General features: G+C 38.1%; 1 long non-coding RNA gene across 2 annotated transcripts in view; it reads left to right on the forward strand.

Moving 5' to 3' along the window:
* The window catches only part of LOC144615140 (uncharacterized), a 123,325-nt gene that overhangs the window by 22,398 nt on the left and 76,625 nt on the right, over positions 1–24,302 (forward strand). Inside the window, exon 3 of one of the 2 annotated variants that reach the window (XR_013553623.2) lies at positions 7,383–7,905. The exons of the other annotated variant lie outside the window; for it this stretch is intronic. This is a non-coding gene — a long non-coding RNA (uncharacterized LOC144615140). Of the gene's footprint in view, positions 1–7,382; positions 7,906–24,302 lie in introns of those variants that run through there. 2 annotated transcript variants of the gene reach the window in all.

The following is a 24,302-nucleotide window of genomic DNA, read 5'->3' on the forward strand; positions in this document are numbered from 1 at the left end:
TTGTACTTGGAATTACTAAACTCTGGGAGCCGTTATTATCATCCCCACAGCTGAGTCTGTGGGTTTGCATTTGGTATATAAATTCCTAAGGGCTACTGCTGAAAGTTATGTGCGGAAGGGTGTTACTGATGAATGAGGAGTCTTCTGTATGATAAAGCTTAATATTTTATTCGGTGTTTGCATAAAATTAGTGAAGTGTCATGAGTATATGGATGTTGCCATGATTTTTCAGTGGGTTGAGAAAAATAGTGCCTTTTAAATGAGGCTCCCCTTTTTTTTTTTTTTTTTTAAATTTTTTAACGTTTTATTTATTTTTGAGACAGAGAGAGACAGAGCATGAACGGGGGAGGGGCAGAGAGAGAGGGAGACACAGAATCGGAAGCAGGCTCCAGGCTCCGAGCCATCAGCCCAGAGCCTGACGCGGGGCTCGAACTCACGGACCGCGAGATCGTGACCCGAGCTGAAGTCGGCCGCTTAACCGACTGAGCCACCCAGGCGCCCCGAGGCTCCCCCTTTAAAGTTTTGTAAAATAGCGATTTGATTATCATTGACTGTCTCAAGATATTTGTGTTGTCACTTCTTTAAGTCATCTCGTGTGCAACATTGAGGCAATCTGGAACGTGGGTTTGCAGTTTCTGTTCTGAGGAGCAGGCCAGCTGGGAGCCCCACACAGATAATATGCTCCGCTGCTGTGGGAAAATAGAAACCTCGCTCATCACTTAATGACCCCTATAGATTCAATAATTTTTTTAAGTATATTTTAAAATAGCGGTTATTGAAAAATCTCTATTTTTTAATAAGGATATTTCAACTCAAATATTTGAAAGAAAGATGATCAATTATTATATATTTTTTAAATTGATTGGAATGTCAACCAGGTCAACAATGGATTTTTTTTTTTTTTTTTTTAGTATTTATTTATTTTTGAGAGAGAGAAACAGAGCACAAGAGGGGGAGGGGCAGAGAGAGAGGGAGACACAGAATCCAAAGCAGGCTCCATGCCGTGACATCTGGGGCTCGAACCCACCGACTGTGAGATCGTGACCTGAGCTGAGGTTGAAAGCTTAATTGACTGAGCCACCCAGGTGCCCCAACAATGGATTCTTAAACAAGGTATTATATATCTTATCTATCTTACTTTAAATTTTAAGGTCACATTAGCTAAGGATATAATTTTAAGAGGATATATATTGGGTTGAAAATTACAGTCAGCCAATGGTGTATTACCACATTATTTTTCTGACAATTCAGGCATTAAACTCAATTTATGGGAGGGAAAATAATCCGAGTTTTGTTCTTCCTCATTAAGTACTTCATTGATGCTATCAAGCCATTTGAGCTGTGTTTGCTCCAGTAAACTATGGACACAGCAAGACCTCTTTTATTCTCTTAAATGGATGTGTTCATTGGGTAATATTTGTGTAGTGGTTTGAATTCCTCAAAATATACACATTGTTCCCTAAATTCAATTGTATGTGCTAAATGTCTCATAAAACACACAAAATCATTTCCCACTATAATTACTTTAAAACAATACAATTTTTGAATATATAATGAGGCCTGTTAACTAGACTATCTACTTCCCTTTCACTTTAGCAGCATTCCCAAGACCTACCTATTGTCTCTGTCTGAGTACATTTTATCATACAGACAAAATAAGTATCTCTCCACTAGTGGAAAAGCAGTCATACTGAACCAATTAAAGCAAGCAAAGGAAAGAATTAGCCGAGAAAATCTGTGGTGCTTTACGGATGAGATGGCCTATACAATATCGTACCTCACATTATCATAACTCACAGACTTCTTACTTTCTTAATGAGTGACAATAGCAAATCTGGAAAACATCTGCCTTGGAAAAGAACACTAACTGCTCTCTGCTTAAAAAATGTTGCTCGGCTATGACCGTACAGCAGCCATGCGTATCATATTGTGGTATGAGATGTCTTGGTTGTGAGAAATTAATATTTTCATGTTTGATTTCAAATGGTCTAGACCAGAATTCTGGCATAATTCAAATCGATGTAAAGCGATAGTTCGAATAAAGAACATGATTTACTATTAGCAAAACTTCAACACTGCTACCTAGTTCCCAGCGATCGTTATGACTTGGGGGAAGGAAACTTAGCAAACTTTTGTGATTTTGTGCCATCTAAACAGAAAGTCTGCCATATAAAAAGAAAATCTCAAAGTAACCTCTCATTTATATAGCTGACCATTTCAACTGGTAAACATCTTTTGGCTGCACAAGTAAAATATATTTTTTAAGAATCTCATTACCCCCCCATAAAAACCTCTGCCATCAGAATAAGTTTATGAACATTCCCACCTGTGTTTTCATCATGGGCAAGAGTATCCTTCCTTTCTTCTCAGTACCAATTGATAAGTGTTTGGAAGATCAAAGAATAACACTTTTGGAAGAAGGAACAAGAAACAATTCTTTTGGAAGAAGGAACGAGAAACAATTAATTCTCGTATCAGTCTGTGTTTTGCATGACCTCCCGAATTTTTCCAAGTTATTGTCAAGTAGGTCTGCAACTTAAAAGTAACTGCTCATTTATTTTTATTCCTCCTTATAGTGAGAGGTAAGATCACAGTAGTAAACTGCTTTCACACTTTGGATACATGTTCTCATTGCACGAATACTACACCGTCAATTTGTAAACTGCTGCAGAATCATGGGAGTTTGGAAAAATGATAACTAATTCTTTTCTGGCTTAGAAGATAAATTTAGTCATGGAAAAGAATTCATTTTCAGACCATCTCAGATATGTGTCATCTTTTTTTTTCATTTCAATAGCAATGCATTATTACTACGAAGTGTGAAAAATTTCATTCAAGAGTGACTTTATCCAAGACATTACCTAATAGAACAGCTGGTACTCTTGTTCACATTGACCCTGAACCGTAGAAAAGTTCACAATTTTTGCAGACCTTTCACTTGCCCTTGTTATAAGGCAAAGCAGGGTCTAAGTTACTTGTATTATTTATTTAGCTCATAGTCTATTATTACATTTGATGACATCATACACAGGAACTGAAGACAGAGTTTTCCATGTGCCATTTGAGTCTTAAATTACATAGTTAATTTAATCTCATTTTTAACTACTGACAATACTCCCAAATTGTGCGGTTAACATTTTTAATATATCTGTGTACATATAAAAATACATGTATATGGTTTCAGGTAATTCTACTCTTGGTCCAAAAAGCAGATTTGAAGTTCTAATCTTGTTAGTTGCAGAAGACAAACCTAGCAGTGTAGAGAGAAGACTGAGTTGAGTTCGGTGGTAGCTTGTGAATATTTCTGACTCTAAACAGAATCATATACTATTTACAGTTGTCTTTTGGATGCAGGTGCATTGTGGGAAAGTAACCCACCACTGAAGTCACACAAATCCTTTGCTTCAAGTCTTTTAGTCACATAGTAAGAAATTAACAATGCTGTATTTGTTTTCTTTTTAATATTTCTCATATTTCTTATTCTCATTCTGTAGGAATGCATTCTAATCCAAGGACACATTCTCATGCATTCATTAATCCTTGTGCTCCAAAACGATTCACATGAAAATTCAAAATCAGATGGTTTCATGTGTTCCAACTTAGCTTTTGCTAAAACAGGGTCATCCTTGAACTTGTCATCTGCTGAGGTATTGAATTCCCTATTTGACTCAATTACATGATCTTAAGAATGTGGCCATTTGCCATTTCTGTCTCAACTCTGAACACATGTTTTTGCATCTAACTGTTCAGCTTTAGGAATCCCTCAATTATAAATGACCTACTGAAAAAAAAAAGAGTAAATCATTTAAGGAGCTACCTAAGTAATACATAAAAATGCTTCTGTTTAAAGATAAAGTATTATTAATGTAATTTTCCGGTGATGACAAGTTTTAACTCTTTAATGTCTGAGTTTAATTTTAATTTAATTTAATACTACAATGTCTGAGTTACAAATAGTTTATAGAGTAAAATATTTCTTTCATTGTTAGAAGAATTTTTATGCATTTAATGAAGTTGTAATCAAGGCAATATTTTGAGAGAAAAGTAGTTGTCATTTTCTTCTAATTTAAAACAGTATCCTAATGTGGAATAATTTAATTGTAAAAAAATATTTTGATATGTATTTATTGTGTTACTCAGTTTTCTTTTTTTATTATTTTGAGAGAGACAGAGAGAGAGACAGAGAGAGACAAAGAGAGGGGCAGAGACAGAGAGAATGAGTGGAGGAGGGGCAAAGAGAGAGAGAGAGAGAGAGAGAGAGAGAGATTGAGAATATTCCAAGCAGGCTCTGCACTGTCAGCACAGAGGCTGACATGGGGCTTGATATCACCAACAGTGAGATCATGACCTGAGCCAAAATCAAGAGTCGGACACAACCTACTGAGCCACTCAGGAGCCCCTACTCAGTTTTCCTCTAAAATGAAGTAGACTGATATTAGTTTCAGATATTTATAATTAAGTGATTGAATCAAATTAAACATGTATTTGTCTTCTCTGCTGGACTAAAAACTCTTGAGGGCACAGATTATGTCCTGTTCATTCCTCAGATGAATAGTTGACTAGGACAGAGTTTGGCGGATAGTAGGCACTCAATAATGTTGAACTGATCTGAATGAACCTTTATGTGGCCAGATGTAAACACCTATTGTATAACCCCTATTGAATACATATATATATATATATATATATATATATATATATATATATATATGATCTTGAACTAAAGAATCAAAGATAAGCTCATACTTTGCACTTATTTTAAATGTATATATATATAATTTTTTTGGCTTTTCAGATCACTTTCACATGGTTATATCATTTGAACCTTTTGGGGTGGCGGGCCTAAGAAATTAGTCCATTTTTCTTTTTTTCTTTTTTTTAAGTTTATTTTTGAGAGAGAGAGAGGAAGAGAGAATCCCAAGCAGGCTCCACACTGTCAGTGCAGAGCCTGACCCAGGGCTGGAACTCACGAACTGTGAAGATTGTGACCTAAGCTGAAATCAAGAGTCTGCAGCTTAACCTATTGAGCCACCAGGTGCCCCAGTCCATTTCTCTTGTTTGAAGTCATACTCCTGGTTAATTTCATAGCAGGAACTGGAAACCAGTTTTTGTTTTTGTTTTTTTTTTCCTTTTAAAAACTTGTAGTTTCTTTACCCTATTTTTACCCTTTTATGAGAAATATGCGAGGTGGGTCAAATTGCCTCTTTGCAAAAAAAAAAGGCTTGTTAATTCAGCTTGCAGAGGAAGAGTGTTGAACAAACTCTCACTCCTACCCACACAACAGGAAAAAAAAAAAAAGTTGAGAAGCTGGAAACTAATGACTTTTCTTGTACCCATGAGAGAATTGAGATTGCAGGGCAACAGCTCTCCTGAGATATGGGGAGAGACAAGCGCTTGCAAAGAAAGATGTTGTCAAAGTCCAAATAAGCCAAAAAGAAGACCCAACGAGGTATTTTTAATGAATTGCTAAAGGCTGAGTGGGAATGTAAAGTTCCTGGAGGCTGAAGACATGTGTGTATATAGGAAGTCTCACTCTTGAAGGATTTTCCTCTAGGAATTCACAGGGAAAGTTGGGGAGAAGCCCAAGAAAACATCCCCCGTGATACTGGCTGAAGCAGGGGAAAGAACAGAAGCCGCTACCGACTTGCAGCCAGACTCCTCTTCGCTATCATCTCCGAGGAACAAGATCCTTAACATGCAGGGAAAAGGGAACAAAAGTGTAGACAGAGGTCCTTGGGAGGGGGGTGGGACTCTGTGTCAGCCCATTATAACCTCTGGAGAAGGAGCAAGAATACTTGAGAATGTCCCAGATGCAAGACCACAATGGCTGCCTACATCTGAGGCTTCTTAAGAATGCCTTCTTCTGCCAGTCCTCCTTCTTCAACACAGTTGAGACTAGTGGCAACACAGTTAAGAGTGGAATACAGCTAGGAGAGCTGGAAGAGCCAAATTCTGTCTCTGTTGCGCAAAGGAGAATGCCAAAGCCCCTGGGAGATCCAAAGCCAGTAAGGAAGCAAGCTTCAAACCCAGACCACCTTCTGACTAGATTAAAATGAGCACCTACACTAACAATTCAGCGGAAGGAAAGGTGTGCTCATCTCCAAGCATAACAATTCTTTATCTCCACATATATCATCTTGTATAATAAGTCCAACTTTCAACAAAAAAACGTATGAGGCGTACAAAGAAGGAAGACAAAACACAGCTTAAAATGGCGAAGAAGTTAACAGAGCCAGACTCAGATGTGACCTACCTGTTGAAGCTATCAGATGGGGAATTTAAAATAGCTATGGTTAATATGTTAAAGGCTCTAGTGGAAAAGGTACACAACATGCATGGTCAGGTAGATAACGTTGAGCAGAGACCCGGAAACTAAAAAAGAATAATTCAGTAACAGAGATGAAGAATGCCTTCAACAAATCAAAAACATAGCTTTGACATAGCTGAGGAAAGAGCAAGTGAGCTTGAACATGTAGATCAATAGAAATTGCCCAAAGTGAAACACAAAGAGAAAAAAAAATGTAGAAAAATAGAACACAGCATCCAAAGCTGTGGGACAATATCAAGTGATACAACCCAGGCATAAATGGAAATGCCAGGAGAACAAAGAGAGAAGAGGGCATGAAAAATATTTGAAGAAATAATGAGTAAGAATTTTCCAAAAACCCAGCCCCGGTGAACATCATATTCAGACTTCTGAAAGCCAAAGACAGAAAACCTTAAAGGCAACTGGAGGAAAAAATGATACTACATCAGGGTAACAAGGATAGTAATTACAGTGGACCTCTCAGTAGAAACTCTGCAGACAAGAAGACGATGGAATAGTGTCTGTAAAGTGCTATAAAGGAGGAAAAAAACTGACTTAAAAATATATTTCAAAGGTGAAGCAGACACTTTTCTCAGACAAATAAAATGTCAAACAAACCTTTCAAATAACAAGTCTTTCTCAGACAAAGACAAAGAAAAATTAATGTAATTTAATAACCACAGATCTGCTCTGTAAAGAATGTTAAAAGAAGTTCTTCAGATAGACGAGGTATGATATGATTAAAAAAATACTTGGATTTATGCAAAGAATGCAGAGTGGAGGTCAACGGAATATTTTTTTCTTATATTTAATTGCTCTACAAGCTAACTATTTAAAACAAGAAGTTGTATTAATGTGTTTATCCTAGTGAGAAAAGAGCAGTGCATGACAACAGTGGTACAAGGAGAGGAGAATTGGGGAATGTATCGTTACATTGTGTATGAAGTGGCATAATGTTATTTGCAGATAGACTCACAGACCATTAAAAAGTTAAATGTTAAAGAAGAGGTATCAGTCCTCTGTGGAGAAGACACTGAGGCCAGCTCCTGACTCACCACTTTTCCTTCTTGCTCAGGAAATCATGCTGCAGCCGTGGGGCAGCCATGGCTCTCAAGGATGCCGGAAAGACTGGTGGAATCGGAGGGAGGCAGTTCACGGAGTTAGAATCACCCAAACCATCCACGATGTAAAATCCCTGGAGGTGTGCACTGACTGGACCAGAGGTGCAAAGGGAAAGAACCTTCAAATGAAAGGACTGGCTGGGATGCCTACCAAGACTGAGAATCACCATGAAATAATTTGGTGGTGAAGGGTCCAGATATGGCAGCATTTCTAGATGCAGGTCATTGACTTGCGCCATCCTTCCAAGAATGATAACCACATTACTTCCATCGGCATTGAGCCGGGGGTAGAGATTGAAGTGATTATTGCAGATGCTTAAATCAACTATTTTAATAATTATCCACTGTTAAAAAAAAGAGGCATAAATAACTAAGAGGCATAAATAGCTATTAAAATGGAATAATGAAAATCTCACTAACTTAGAGAAGGCAGAAAGTGAACCAAATAAATAAATAAATAAGTAAAACAAGAAAAAATAGAGCATATAGAAAACAGCTAGCAAGATCATAGGTTTTAATCCAACCATCACAATAATCAGTTAAAAGGCAAAGATTGTTAGATTGGGTATAGAAGTAAGACTCAGTTACATGTTGCTACAGGAGACTTACTTTAAATATAGACGTAAACAGGTTAAAAGTAAAAGCATATACCATGCTAACAGTGTTACTCCTCTCTCCCACAAAACAAAACAAAAAAAAAGAAAAAAAGAAAGAAAAGAAGGAAAGAAAAAAGAAAAAAAAAAAAACAAACCTGGAGTAGCTGTGTTAAATTTAGTCAAAGCAGACTTCAGAGCAAGAAACATTGTCGGATATAAAGTAGACCATTACGTAATGATAAAAGGATAAGCTCTCCGAATGCACCTAACAGTCCTGAAGGTGAACGTATGTAATAGCAGCGTTTCACAATACACGAGGCAAAAACTGGTGAATCTGAGAGGACATACAGACAAATCCATAATTATCACTGGGGACTGCAGCACTTTTTTTATACTTGCTCACAAAATAAATAATCAAAAAATCAGTAAGGATATAAATGATCTGAACAGCACTATCAATCAACTTGACTTAAGTGGCATCACTACACCAAAGAACTTCAGAATACACGTTCTTGTTAAGTGCACATAGAACATTCACCAACATAGACCATATTCTGGGTCACAAAACAAATACATTTAAAAGAACAGACATGATACCAAGTGTGTTCTCAGATTATTACAGAATTATATTAGAAATCAAAAAAAGAAAGATATCTGGAAGATCTCTAAATATTTGGAAATTAAACAATGTATATTTCTAAATAATCCATGAGGCCAAAAGGAAGTAAGCCTCAGGGGAATTCTAAAATATTTTGAACCCTCAACAATAGGAAAGCAAGCAACCCAATTAAAACAGGACAAATGATCTTAACAGAGACCTCACCAAAGAAATAGACAGCTGCAAATAAGCACATGAAAGATACTCAACATCATTTGTAACTGGGAAATTTCACACCACTATCCACCTATTAGAGTGGAGATAATAATAATAATAATAATAATAATAATAATAACAATAATAAAATAAAATAAAAATCTGACAATGCTAATTGCTGGCAAGGATGTTTAACAACAGGAACTGTCATCGCTTGTGGAAATGAAAAATGATACAGCTACTTTAAAAGACAATTTGGCAATTTCCTACAAAGCTAAACATAGTCTTATCTTTCAATTCCAAAATCACACTCCTACATATTTATCCAATTGATTTTAAAACATGTCCACACAAAAGCTTACACATGAATGTTTGTAGCAGCTTTGCTTATAATTGCCCCACAAAAAGTCTTAAATGGATATTGGTAAGTGAAAGAAGCCACTTTGAAAAGGCTCTATATTGCATGATTACAATTATATGACATTCTGGAAAACTCCAAAGTATAGAAACCATAAAATGATTAGTGTTTTCCAGGAGTTCAAGGGTAAGGAGAAAGGAATGAATGGTTGAAGCACTGGGAATTTTTAGGGCATCAAAATTATTCTGCATTCCACTGGGGATCTTGTGATAGATGTGAGACATTATGCATCTGTCAAATTCACAGAACTTTACGGCACAAAAAGTGAAGTTAAATGTACGCAAAGTTAGAAAAAAAAAATCTTATAGGAGGTTGGGGGAACCCAGGATGGAATACAGAATGGGACAAGACAGTCCAACTGCTTTACAAATGTATGAAGGGGGAAAGGTGTGTAGGGGGGAAAGATACTGAACTATGTAATTTTGGAAATGAGTGGAATATGTAAGACTGTACTTGAGTTGATAAAGTTGTTGACCATAGGGGTGTGGTTTAATAATTCTGATACCACTATAATGTATCCTGGGATTAAACAACTAAGCAAATGGATGGCAATGGTGGGAGATAGGTTTTTCACTGCTGACAAAGGAGTTTAGAGACGAGCAAGAGGAATAGACTAAAATGATCCATGGGGTCTAATTTATATTAGAGTTGGGGACATCAGTATGAACTTACATTTAGCGTAGTGTAGATACAGATGGTGACGTACAGAAATGCACACATACAGCTTAGGATACACACACATATTTTCTTGCTCTGTTAGCTGAGGGCCTGAAACAATGAAAACCCTAGTAGCAACAAGTATAACTACCCAGATCTGGGCTTGTAAAATTGTTTTCTAGTAAAAGGAACAGGGCTTCTTAGAGAAATGGCTGATTCTAGGATTGGGCAGGAAATATAGAAGATGAGTCTGGAGCATCTTATAGTGGCATAAGCTAAAAAACATAAATAAAACCAACAATGATGGGATGTGTGAAAGAGACACAAAAGTCAACCAAAAGAGCTTCCAGAGGCCAGAGCTAGAGCAAGTTGAGCAACAGAATAAATTGTATTGGATTATAACCCAAAACATAAAATGAATATTCATGAGTCACACTGATAAATGAATTAGTGAATAAGTGAAGAAATAAATGAGGTAGAATAGACAAATCCTCATACAGAAGAATTCTAAATAATGTATACAGGTATTCCACTCTCAAGGAGATGGTACATGACTTTCCACTCCTTAAGGGTGGACTTTGTAAACTTTGTAAACTTTCTTCCCAAATATACAGTATGGAGAGGGGAGAGAAGAGTAAAAGAGTGAGTCTTCTGTGGAGACACATCACAAACACTACCTCAGCCAGGTGACCAAGATTAATATCAACAATGATAAGTCATGTTCACACTATATACCCTTGAGAAGATGTAGTGAAATTTTTACTTTATCCTATGGTCTTCCTCCTCAGAACTTAGAGCGGCAATCAATTAAACTGGAAACAGAAAAAGCTAAAGAAAATCAATGGAGCTTAAAGCTGATTCTTCGAAGAGATCCTAAAATTGATATGCTTCTAGTCAGGCTTAATCAAGAAAAAGAGAAGACAGAAATTACCAATATCAAGAAGAAAATAAGAGATATCATTAATGGTCCCACAGAATTTAAGGTATAATAAAGCAGATATGAACAACGTTAAGTTTCTGATTTTAACTATTTACATGTAATTAACCAATTCCTTGAAGACACATCAAATTCCTTAAAGAAACTATAAAAACTCACTCAAGAAGCACAGATAACCTGAATAATCTCATAACTATGAAAGAAATTGGATTTGTAGTTAAAAACCTTCCAAGAAAGAAAACTCCAGGCCCAAACAGTTTCCCTAACAAATTCTATCAAATATTCAAAGGAAGAAATAATACCAAATTCCTCAAAATGTCTTCCAGAAAACGGAAGAGGGACACTTACTAATTCATTCCACAAGACCAGCATTACTCTAACACCAAAACCAGAGAAAGAAACTACAGAACGGTATCTCATGAATATAGACCAGAATTCCTCAATAAAATATTTTTAAATTGCATCCAGCAATATATAAAAAGTATAATGTATCATGATTAAGAGAGGTTGGTTTAACATTGGATAACCAGTTAATATAATTTGATGCATTGACAGACTATAGAGAGAGTACCATCTCAATAGAAGCAGCAAAAGCATTTAATAAATTTCTACGTTCTTCCATGATAACAGCATTTAGGAAACTAGGAATAGAAAGGAATTTCCTTGACCTAATAAAGGGCATCTACAAAACCAAAACAAACAAACAAACAAACCCAAACCAAAAAACAAATCTACTTGCTTGTATCATATTGAATGATGAGACATTAAATTTTTCCCCTAAGATCAAGAAAGGCAAGTATGTCTCATCACTCCTATTCAACCATGTATAATAAGGCAAGAAAAAGAAATGTGGTACATAGAGGTTAGAAAAGAAAAAAATAAAACTGTCTCAGTTCATGGTCAACGTGTCTATGTAGAAAGCTCAGGGGTTTATACAGAAGTGCCTGGAACTAATAACACAAGTTAGCAAGGTTGTAAGATGAAAACTCGATATAAAACAGTCAATTGTATTCCTCTTCATTAGCAATAAAAAGAAGGGGGGAAAACTATTGATTCAACAATTCAGGTGTTGATTCACACAACAATATGGATGACGCTTATTTGCATTTTGTCGGGTGAAAAAAGCCAGACTCCAAAGTCCAAATATTTCATGATTACAATTCTATGATACTCTGGGAAAGGGAAAATTACTAGAATTGAAAGCAAACCAGTGGTTGTCACAGTTTCAGGAGGGAATAGGGGTTGGTTACAAAGTGTAAAAAAATTAACTAAGATGTTGGGGGATCCTAGGATGGAATGAAGACAGATTATAACTGCATTTCAAATGCATGACATAACCTCACTGAAGGGGTTAGAGAAAAGGGAACTGACCTAAATTACTTTAGAAATGAGTGTTTGGATATTCTAAGGATAAAGACAATAAAGAACTGTACATAGAAATTATATTCTAGTTGGTAAATTAGAGCCTCATGGGGTTAGCAATTCTGAAACTAACTTATATTTATGTGAGGGTTAAGCAAATACGTGAATTAACTGTATTAATAAGAATCACATTTCTCACTGTCAGAGAAAGAAGTTCAACATAAGCAGGGGTGGGGAAGCTAACTCTGTTCCCTAAAAGGGCCTATAAGCCATGAGCATACCTAGTGCCCAGATCTTAGTTCTAAATACCATTTGGGGAGAAAAAAAAAGGAAGTGAGAAAATGACTGTTTCTATGGCTATATTATAAGGTTGATGATACAGTGTGATGACAACACTATTGACCTTTGTGGTATTCTCCCCCAAATCTATATTCACTGTCTGATCATGAGAAAACATCAGGCCAATACAGATTGAGGGTCAGTCTACTAAAATCCCTGACCAGCACTCTGCCCAAGTATCAAGGTCATGGAAAAAAAAAAAAAGATTCAAACAGTCACAGATGGGGTGAGACTAGGGAGAATTGATGAATAAATGCATCTTGCTATACCAGATGGATCCTGGAACATAAAAGGGACTTTTAGTGGAAAAAACTGGTGAAATGTTTTGATAAATGTACTATACTTATGTAAAATGTTAACTTTAGGGGAGGCTGGGTGAAGAACATACAGAAACTTTCCATACTATCTTCGCAGCCTTCCTGTAAATCTATAACTATTTAACAGTAAAAAGTAAAAAGAAAGGCATGTTGTAAAAGGTTTTGATATAATAAGTGAGGCTATTTAATAGTTCTTTGATCTAAACAGAGAAACTTACAAATTAGCGTAGCCACAGACATTTATCTGAGGATAAGAGTCATAAGCTAATTCTGGTGCAATATACTTTATGCTAGAAATACAAGTAGCTTTATCTATCTGACAACTGTTTAATATCTATTCTTTTTTTTTTTAATTTTTTTAATGTTTATTTAATTTTGAGAAGGACAGAGACAGAATGCAAGTGGGTTAGGGGCAGAGAGAGGGAGACACAGAATCTGAAACCAGCTCCAGGCCCCTAGCTGTCAGCACGGAGTCCAACGTGGGACTCGAACTCATGAGCTGTGAGATCATGACCTGAGCCTAAGTCGGCCGCTCAACCGACTGAGCCACCCAGGCGCCCCTTAATATCTATTCTTTTTATTCCTCCTAATAATGCAATCTCTATGGTTACACTATCCAATGAAACTCTGCAGTGATAGACATATTTTATATCTGTGCTGTCCAGTATGGTAGCCACTAGCCACATATGGCTGGTGTTCACATATTGTTCACGTGTTGAACACTTGACATGTGGCTAGTGTGACCGAGGAGCTGAAACTTTAATGTGATTTAACTTTAATTTAACTTTTAAGTAGCTACATGTTGCTAATGCCTATAGTATTTAACAACGCAGCTCTAGATAATAAGCCCCTTTAGACAGCAATTTGTCTTACTCAGTTTTTATCCCTTGTGGTGCAAGCAGGACTAGACATATAGGGTAAATAAAATGGAAGTAGCCAGTTTGGGGAGGTTCTGGTCTAGTGTGGTGGATGTTATCCTGCGTGCGCAGTAGAATCACAGGGAGAGGACTTTCAATGAAGTTTAATTTTGTGATCTCCACCCCAGAAAATTAAATCAGAATCACATTGGGAGTAGGGGGCAGTCAGGATCAGGGAGGAGATGTCCAGAGACAAGTATTTGTTTTAAAAGTTGCCATGTGATTCTAAGACAGCCAGTGTTGAGAAATGCTGTTTTCAGGAAAAAGAGAATATGTAACGCAATGGTATAAAATGAATTTAGATTCCTTACCTTTCTGCAGTGCTCAGACTTCCTCACGTTATCTAACACCATTGCAAAGTAAAATTATACTTTTAATTTTTTTAATGTTTATTTATTTTTGAGAGAGAGAGAGAGAGAGAGAGCGCTTGAGCAGGGGAGGGGCAGAGAGAGAGGCAGACACAGAATCTGAAGCAGGCTCCAGGTTCCCAGCTGTCAGCACAGAGCCCAGTGCAGGGCTTGAACCCATGAACTGCGAGATCATGACCTGAGCCGAAATCAGAAATTTAACCAACTGAGCCACCCTGGTGGCCCATAAGTAAAATTACATTTTAAGCATATAATTTTAAAAAATAAATGCCAAGTAGTACTTTAGGAGAAAGAGACATTCTATCATCCTTTAGGCTGGTGTAACTTATGAAAAAAATATGTCTCACTGGTTTAGGCCATATATATGTATATAGATAAAATTTATATATTTTACATAAATTATTTACATATTATATATATATGTGTGTGTGTGTGTGTGTATATATATATATATATATATATATATATATATATATATATAATAAAGGAGAATAAGATACCTTGAACATGTATCTCTGCAGTTCAGAAAAACCAGATAGATAAATCACAAATTACAGGTACCAGAAGTCTAAATATTCCCAGTTTACTGTTTGTTGTAGTAGAAAGTGCTTAAAGAGAATCAGTGCTAGAATTTTTTTTTTTTTTTTTTTTTTTTTGGTCTTTATAGTACCTAGAAATCTAGAGAGTAAGTAGATTTGTTACCTGGGCTCTAAATGGTAAATTAACAAATGAAATAAAAGGTTTGCACCAAGCCAGAGTAGAAGCCAGGAAGGTGACCACCATTATTCTCTCGCTCCCTATGGATTTCTTCTTCAAATTCCTGGATCTCTGTCTTTAATTTGGTGTATAGGTTGGAAGATTATGTTTAAACCATTAGGGGATTTTAACTGGAGAAAGGTGAGAGCTGAGGGGTAATTGTTACTGGATGACAGTATAAGGTGCTATCAAACATTCAGCTTCAACTTGGATAATCATTTATCTTCTCTGCATCTAGAATGTCAGCCATAATCATAATCAATTATGTGTTCCTTTCCTGTTGACTTTTTCCCTTTTTTTTCTAATAGAGTAAGGGGGGGTTATTTTTGGTGGGGGGAGCACTGAGAGGCATAAAAACCCCATTAGTTACAGAGAATTATTTGTTGTATAGAATTACTTATTACTGATGGTGAACCGTTTTTATGGGCCATTTACAAGGATTGGGAAATGATTTACCTAGTGTAGTGGGAAGAACATGGACATTGTACAGACAGACCTGGTTTTGAATCTCAGCTCTGACTTACCACCTGTATAATCTTTGGCAGGTTTACCTCTGTGAGTCTCAGTTTCCTCTTCTGTGTAGTGGGGATAATACCAGTCTTAAAGATTAAATGAGCTGATATTATAAAAATACATGACAGACACTTAATACATTCTCATTTCCTTCCTTTATGACACCTCGCACTTCTGTCTACAAGATCCTTCCCCTTGCTCCCTCCGGCTCCCAGGGGTCCCACACTGGTCCCCACTATGTCTATTCTGCAACCTTGCTTTCACCCACTCGTATTACCTCTCCTGTGGTCTTTCAGTTTCCTTTAGGTTTCAGCACACTATTGTTGCTACTCCTTTCACCCCACCCCTCTCCTCCTCCTCCTCCAATATGTATTGAGTACAGTGTTAAACCCTTTAGATGTGTGTCTGCCTAATTAATAGTAACATGATGAACTGTGTCCACTTAATCTTTACACCAGAGTTATCTCTATTTTACGGAGAAGGCAACTGAACCGGAGAGAGATGATTAGTAGGACACATAACTAGCCAATGTGACCCAGCCAGTCCATCCTCTTGGCTGGCTCCAGTTTGCCCACAGGTCCCAATAACAACCTCTTAGGACAGAACACAATACTGATCACAATTGGGTCCCAGCCTTATCTCCTCATCACTATGCTCTAAGCTCCAGCCACACTCAGAGCTATTCCTTGGGTCCTCCCTTTCCTTGGGTTACTCCCTTTCCACGTGCTATTCCCGCTGCCCTGTCCTTTTCTACCTAGTAAACTTTGGCTTCTGCTTTGTAGTCTGGCAAAGATGTCAGACCCTCTGAGGATCTCCCTGTGTGTTGCCAGGCCTCCAGTTTTCATAGCCTATTGCACACACCTGCAACCATAGTGCTTTTCATACTCTTTGGAAATTAATAATTCATTTGTCGCTTTCACTGTCTTCACTATTATCATCCCTGAACTGCTCTTGGGGAGAATTTTTGCCACCTAATTGGTGTTTAATAATGGGGTCTGGGTTCAACTGAAATTTCTGTTAAGATTAAATGATTTAGATAATTTTACATTCACATGCAGTTATTCAAAAATAATAGAGACCCTTGTACAGGCTGCTCATTTTTCTCCTATGGTAATGTAAAACAATAGTATAATATGAAAACCAAGATATTGTCATTGATAAAATTCACCAGTTTTATTCAGATTTTCCCAGTTTTACTTGAACTTGTGTGTGTGTGTGTGTGTGTGTGTGTGTGTGTGTGTTTATTAAGGTTACTTAAAAATTGTCACCTGTGTAGGTTAATGTATCCACTACCTCAGTCAGAATACTGAACAGTTCCAATGTCACGGTGCTTCATCCTATGCCCTTTTATGACCACATCTCGATCTTTCCACCCCTCCCCTATTTCCCACTGAATCCCTAGCCTCTGGCAACCATTTATCTGTCTTTACTGTCTAAAATTTTGTCCTTTCAAAATGTTAATAAGTGGAATCATACAGTATGTATTATTTGGGGACTGGTTATTTTTAACTCACTGCAACGGCCTAAAGATTCATCCAAGTTACTGCTTATATTGCAGTGACTACATATACTTCATTCCTTTGTATTGCTCCGTAGTATTCCGCAGCACACGTATACTCCAGTTTGTTTAACCATTCGCCTTGGAAGGACATTTGGGCTGATTCCAGTTTGGGGTTATTAGGAATGAGGTTACTATGAATATTCATGTTTCGATTTTTAGGTTACCACAAATTTCAATTTCTCTGAGATAAATATCCAAGAGTGCAAATGCTGGGTCATAGGGTAATTACATGTCCAGTTTTATAAGAAACTGCCACGTTGTTTTCCAGAGTGGTTTATATCTTCTTCCCAGCACCTTATAGTTCCACCGGTAAGGCATAAGTGGTCCAATTTCTTTGTATCCCACCCATCCTTTGGTACTAGCATTAGTTTTTATTTTGGCCATTCTGATCTCTCTGTCTCTTCCCCGCTCCTTCTCTCCCTCTCTCTTTCCCTTCTTTCCTCCTCCACTCCTTTCTTTCCTTCATTCTGAGCCTTGCCCCTTATCGTGGGCAGTCTGCTACTGTAAGGGTGTTTTCCAGTACGTGCCCACTTCTCTCCTTGGATACTTTCTTGCATCCTGTGCATAGCCAAGTAGCATTTATGGAGGGAAGGCAGGGGTCTTTAATTGTGGGACAGAGTGCTGACCACTCTTCCTGCTATGGTTTCCCTTTTTAGCACCCATGGCTCTTCCTTATTCCCAAGATTCGTTCTTCAGATACTGTTCTAGGAGACTTTCAATATGCTTTTCATGGACTAGCCTTTGCTTTGTTTAGCCAGATATCTGTTGTTTCCAGCCTAGGATTCTGAATGATACCACTTAGTCTTTAAAATGTAAATGGTGTTTGGGGTGCCTGGGTGGCTCAGTCGATTAAGCCTCCGACTTCAGCTCAGGTCATGATCTCACAGTTCATGGGTTCAAGCCCCGCGTCCAGCTCTGTGCTGAGCCTGGAGCCTTCTTTGGATTCCGTGTCTCCCTTTCTCTCTCTCTCTGCCCCTCCCCCACTCGTACTCTGCCTCTCTCTCTCAAAACGTGAATAAAACATTTAATAAATAAATAAAAATAAATAAATAAATAAATAAATAAATAAATAAAATGTAAATGGTGTTAATCATTAGTTATTCATAATGAACATCTAACATGTATTTCAGTGTCTATTCTTAGTGATATACAAACACATGGAACTGTGATATGGAACAGAGCTAAGTATAAAAGGAAAATTATGTAGGGCCAGAGGGAGAACAATTCTATTTACCTGGGTGGAGATGGGGAAAGGAAATCAAGAAAAACTTTGTAGAAGATACAGAATTTGAGTTAGGTCTTAAACAAATAACATTTGGGCAAATCATAATCCAAATTGAACAGCCATTTGCTGAATCTTGGTTTTGTGCTCATTGAAACAGACCACATAATATCTGCTGAATATCTTTTCTGCATTTTCACTACCTCTATATTTACCCATTCTATTTAGATAGAATATCTATTCTAAATAGGTAGATACAGATCCAGTGCTCTAATGCAATCTGATTACCTTAGATTGCTGTAAGTATATCCGTGTCTGCCCTGAAAGAGGGTGATGGCAATTGTACCCAAATGGTCAGGGGAAGAGAACGCAATCTGACATGTTACTACTAGGTTCTTTACAATATGATACCTAGAGGTTGGGGCGGGGGTGGGGGGGGGAGTTTGAAAATTTTTTTTTTTTTTTTTTAGTTTTTCCTAAAAACATACTGAGTTTTATCCAGTTGAGAGCAAGACGGAGGTATCAGTTTTAAAAGTACACCTTCGAGTTTGCTAGCAGGAACTGCATCACTCCCAGAGCCCCTACCCACCTGTGCTGTGCTTCCGGGTGGTAAGGAGTGATAACAACGAAAGGAGCATGAGGTAACCATGTAAAGAACTTCTTCGTGTGTTACAGACATTGTTTAGCATGTTTATTGTAACTCCTGAAGCCGGAGAATGGATTCCTACATGGAGGGTTATGACCTCACTGAATATTGTATTTCCCTTAGCTCTAGAAGCAATGGAATCTGTATCGAGTCATAAATTATATAAAATATATGAAAGTAACATCTGAAATAGTTAATAGATCAAAGAGAACAGATTTTAACTTATATGAAGAATTTAATTTGTGACACTGTTGAGCAATATGAATCACAAAATAATGATAAATCCTGGAAACATACATTACCACCCACATTTTTTCATTATGACATATGTCATTCCCACAGAAGAGTATAAATAATATATATGCACACTTTAGAGAACAGTAAAATGAATCGCCATATTCCCAACACCCACTTTAAGAAATAGAATGTTCCCAATATATTTACAATCCTCATTTTCCCTGTTGGGTCCCTTCTTCAACCTGCCCCCCTGAAGGTTGTGGTTGTGAGCCTAAATTTTGTGTTTATCATTCTCCTGCATTTCCTTATGATTTTATTACATATGTATGCATCCACACACAACAATATATATTTTTTAATGTTTATTCATTTTTGAGAGAGAGTGTGTGTGTGTGTGTGTGTGTTTGTGTGTGAGTAGGGGAGGGGCAGAGAGAGAGGGAGACACAGACAGAATCCCAAGCAGGCTCCAGGCTCTGAGCTGTCAGTACAGAGCCTGATGTGGAGCTCAAACTCATGAACCATGAGGTCATGACCTAAGCTGGAGTCAGACACTTAACCGACTGAGCTACCCAGATCCCCCAACACAATAATATTTTTAAACTTTGCAAACTACTGAGGCATATATAAATGGAATCTGTTGTATGTGTTCCTCTCTGGCTTTTTTTTTAAGTGTTACATTGAACATTTAATCATGTTGATGCCCAAGCTGCCATTATTCCTGTTTATTGCTATGTAGTGTCTGTAATAGTGTCCCACAGATATTTTTATCCATTCGAATGTCACAAACATATATTTCAGGGCCTACTTGTTGTGGATGTAAGCATACAGAATGTGAAATAATTTAGAAATACTGTTTTTCCGTTATCGATGTGAGCTGAGCTAGAAGACGTTCTCTAGAATAGTATAAGTTGTTCTCTTCATTCCCTGAGTAATATATAAATTAGTTTTGCAAAATTTTTACAGAACAATACTTTGAGGGGTACCTGGTTTGAGCATCCAGCTCTTGATTTCGGCTCAGGTCATGATCTCATGGTTTGTGGGTTCAAGCCCCTCATTGGGCTCGGTGCTGACAGTGTGGAGCCTGCTTGGGATTCTCTCTCTCTCTCTCTCTCTCTCTCTCTCAAAATAAATAAATAAACTTCAAAAAATTTAAAATACTTTGATTTCAAGGGATGCTTTTTTGATGCTTTCTAGTCCATTCTCTTCTGTTCCATTTCACTTTATTTTTTTTATTTTTATAACATTTTTATTTATTATTTTTGAGAGAGAGAGACAGAGCATGAGGAGGGGAGGGGCAGAGAGAGAGAGAGAGAGAGAGAGACACAAAATCCCAAGCAGGCTCCAGGCTCTGAGCTGTCAGCACAGAGCACAATGCGAGGCTGGAACCCACCAACTGTGAGATCATGACCTGAGCCCAAGTTGGATGCTTAACTGACTGAGCCACCCAGGTGCCCCTCCATTTCACTTTATTTTAAAAATTCTGGTTATGTCCCTTTATGTTGATCTCTAGAGCCACTAATGGGTCATAGCCCATCAGCCTCAGTTTTGAAAATACTGCACTGGCACTGGGAAAGGGGCTGCTGGATGGCAGAAAGTGCCCCAGCTTTACTGGACAGTGTCAGAGTGCTTTCCAATCACCTGGACTAAGTCACTTCCCCAACAGCAGCAGCACATGTGTTCCCTTTGTTCTACAGCTTTGTTAACATTTGATATTGTCAGATTTTGGGCATTGTCTGGTTCACTACACTCCATGTTTTTAATAAAAGAAAATTGAACAGGAACCTAATTTTAAAGCTCACCACTGATAATGCAAATTAAGGTAAATCTACTCTGTCAGTAAAAATTACACATTCAGACGACATCAGAAGTTTCCATTTGTGGGCAATCTAGTGTGTGAGATTATTTTAGGAAAAAAAAAGTGATGTGTGCTAAGTGCATGCACTAAACAATGATCTCGAATCAGCTGTTCCCAAACTGAGTCTCTTGGTGGCTCAAATTGTCCACATCGATAGTCAGTGATGAAACACATCAACCTACAGTTGCAAAAAATCTACTTGGGGTTTTAATCTGAGCCGACAGAAGTTTTAGCAATTCTAATAAGCAAGTGACATGTGGTTTCTGGAGTGCATGTCCACCACATATTGAAGGAATCCCTGCTGTTGTCTTTGTGCTCTTTCTGTTTAAGCGTGGACAACTCTATAATTCCTTGACTTGCCCACTGTCTTCGGTGAACGATAGGAAGACATTAGAATAATCTGCTTCTTTCACTCTTATTTCTAAATCCTTGACATAAATTTCTGGTGAACCTGTCACTCACTAGTGGTAAATTAGGGGCCTGGAGGCACAGTAACTTGTACTCGATGACTTGTGTCTCTAACCGGCCTGTGGAAGGTTCAAGGAGTGCAGAATCTCCAGATTTCCACGCACACAAACACAATCCTTTAGAGGCTTGCAGCATCCCTGCGCCCTCAGTCGTTGTTGAAGCAAATTAGCAAGACCAAGGAAGTCAGTTAAGTTATCTTCTTGCAGACAGGCAGCAAATTTATTTATGGCAAATTCTTTGGCCGCTTGCCAACATAAAACATGTTCACACAAAACCGGCTGGGGAGGGGAGGCGGAGAAAGGAAGACGGAGAAGCTGAACCCTGGCCCATAACATCATGAGGGCTTCCAAAGATGACAGTTTTCACAGGAGTTTTTAGAAGAGCTATGTGAGGGGAAGTTTCATACTCTGGCTTAGGGAAAAAAAAGATGTATCCTAATATTAGGTGGACCTTTCTGCTGCCTGGAAAATGATATTTTGCAGGATTTTAATGACTATGTTCCCTTTGGCAGAGCAGAACATAACACACAGGAAAGGGGGCGTAACACTGGTAGGAGTTCAGGTAGGAAGTTTTGGCCTGGCTCTGTTGGCAGTTTGGCAATTAAAAAAAAAAGAAATTCCAGGGGTGCCTGGGTAGCTCGGTCGGTTAAGCCGCCGACTTCGGCTCAGATCATGATCTTGCGGTCTGTGAGTTCGAGCCCCGCGTCGGGCTCTGTGCTGACAGCTCAGAGCCTGGAGCCTGTTTCAGATTCTGTGTTTCCCTCTCTCTATGCCCCTCCACCGCTCATGCTCTCTCTTGCTCTCAAAAATAAATAAACATTAAAAAAAGAATTTCCATTTAGAGCTTGTCAGATTTTTAGATCCATAAAGTTTCATCTATATTCACAGATTAAATGCAGCCTTACAGCACCTGTTGCCATTTAACTCGCTGATTATGTTTCCTTATTTTTTCTTAAAAAATAAAATAAAATAAAATAAAATAAAATAAAATAAAATAAAATAAAATAAAATAAAATAAAATACTGGTCGCTACTAGCAGGACTCTATGCAGAGTATTTTCCATTAGTTAACTGTGAGTTCTTAAAACTTACGGTTTTAATAAAATTATTTGACTATTCACATTTATGTTTTAAAGAAGTAGCTCTGTTTAAATGTGAGTTGAAAGGCTGAAAAAAAATAAATTTTAGTTTATAGACTAAACTATAGGTTTAACACAGATTGATATTCGAGTAACAATGTTCATTTATCACTCATTCATTTAACACCATGCCAGACACACACCTAACATTTACGAAGAACTTTGTGCTTTGCAAAGTATTCTCACGCATCATTTTGTGAAAGCCCAGAAGAACTCTGAGAATGTCTTAGTGGGTCTACTCAGATGGGGAATGATGACATTGCTGGGCTGCTGAAGATCTGCTCAAGCAGGCTGAACCTGACCGTGTGTGCCAGGGTGCAGCCGGCCAAGGAAGCAGGGTGTCTGAAGGCATTGGGACCTCGGTCATAATTTACCCCTTCCTCCTCTCGTTCTATCCTGAGCCAGCCCCAACGCTTTGGATGGCAAGGATGAGATAAAGACAACACTGATAGTGATTCCCCATTCCATCTTCTAGGAATATCCACCTGAATTCTGTAGCACAACCAGGAGGAGTTTTTCATGTTGGAAGTTCACACGTGGTGAAACCTAGGTAGAGGGCACATTTTTTGCTAATTACCTACCCCCTGGTCCGGGAAAACCCAGGTGATAATTTTTGTATTGACCAAACTGCCTCATTAGTGTTATTTTTTTTCTTTTTAATAACTGCGAGACTCCTGATTATTTTGTGGCTATTTTAGCTGCTACATCAAGTAAAAAATTTCCCAAACGGGTGATCCCAAGTTGGAAACATTGCTGAATAATTATGGAAAGGAGTGATTCTTAATTCTACTCAGGAGGTATCCAGAACAGCGGGAGACTATGCCGAAGTCCTAAAAAGCAGATAAAATAACCTACGGACAAACCAATCAGCTAATGATTTGCACTGAGGGATTCCACTAATGAAGCCGGCAGCCTGTTGTGAAGACAAGCGAGCTTTCTGCCTTTACCTTTCGTCCGCAAGCATATGTTCGATAATATCTTGCATATGTTAACAGATTACATGGAAACAATTGCCAAGTCTTTCACCCCCGTGTTCCTGGCAGTCCTAATGGGGACAGATACTCTGGCAAAGCAAGGAGGGAAAAGAGGAAAACGTTGGCCACGATGAAAACAAGTAGTGGGTTTCATGTCCCCCCGGGGAAGTTTGAATGGGCACATGTGCCTCAGGTTAAGAAAAGACCAAATAAGTTTCAGCTGCTTTGGGGTCTGCATCTTGTTAGAAGATGGGAAAGCGATTGACCAAGGACTTGGCCGAATGCTGAAGACACGAGGAATTACAGGAATTCTCGGTTGCTCTCAAGATTCAGTGCACAGAGTGAGGTCTCAGCAGCCGGAAAGCTGGACACAGGAGCCAGTGCCCTCAACGTCTCACCTGCCTAGTGGGGAAAAGTAACAAGCCCAAGGAGGACAGCCAAGGACGGAGGATAATGCAAACTGCCGTTGTTTTCTCGCCTCCAGCTCGTATATGTGCAGACCATGAATTGTTCGACCCAACATCCATGCCCAACTGTGTACTTCTGCTATAGCACCTGGGAGAGCCAGATGCTTGCCTTCACAGTCTTGTCTCCCCTGCAGCTTGGTGGAGACATGGGAGATAAGCAGAAGACTGCAGTGGGGTGGTAAGTGGAGGTGTAGAGTAGGATTCTGGAAAAACTTTTGCTTTCCTAATAAAAGGGCCCGATGTGCCTTCTTTGCTCCTAATCCCTTCTTTTCATCATTCTAGTTTAAGTGGAATGTGTTGCCAGAATCTGGGG

Source organism: Panthera onca, chromosome F2 (assembly GCF_046562875.1).
Source record: "Panthera onca isolate mPanOnc1 chromosome F2, mPanOnc1 haplotype 2, whole genome shotgun sequence".
Lineage (NCBI taxonomy): Eukaryota > Metazoa > Chordata > Mammalia > Carnivora > Felidae > Panthera > Panthera onca.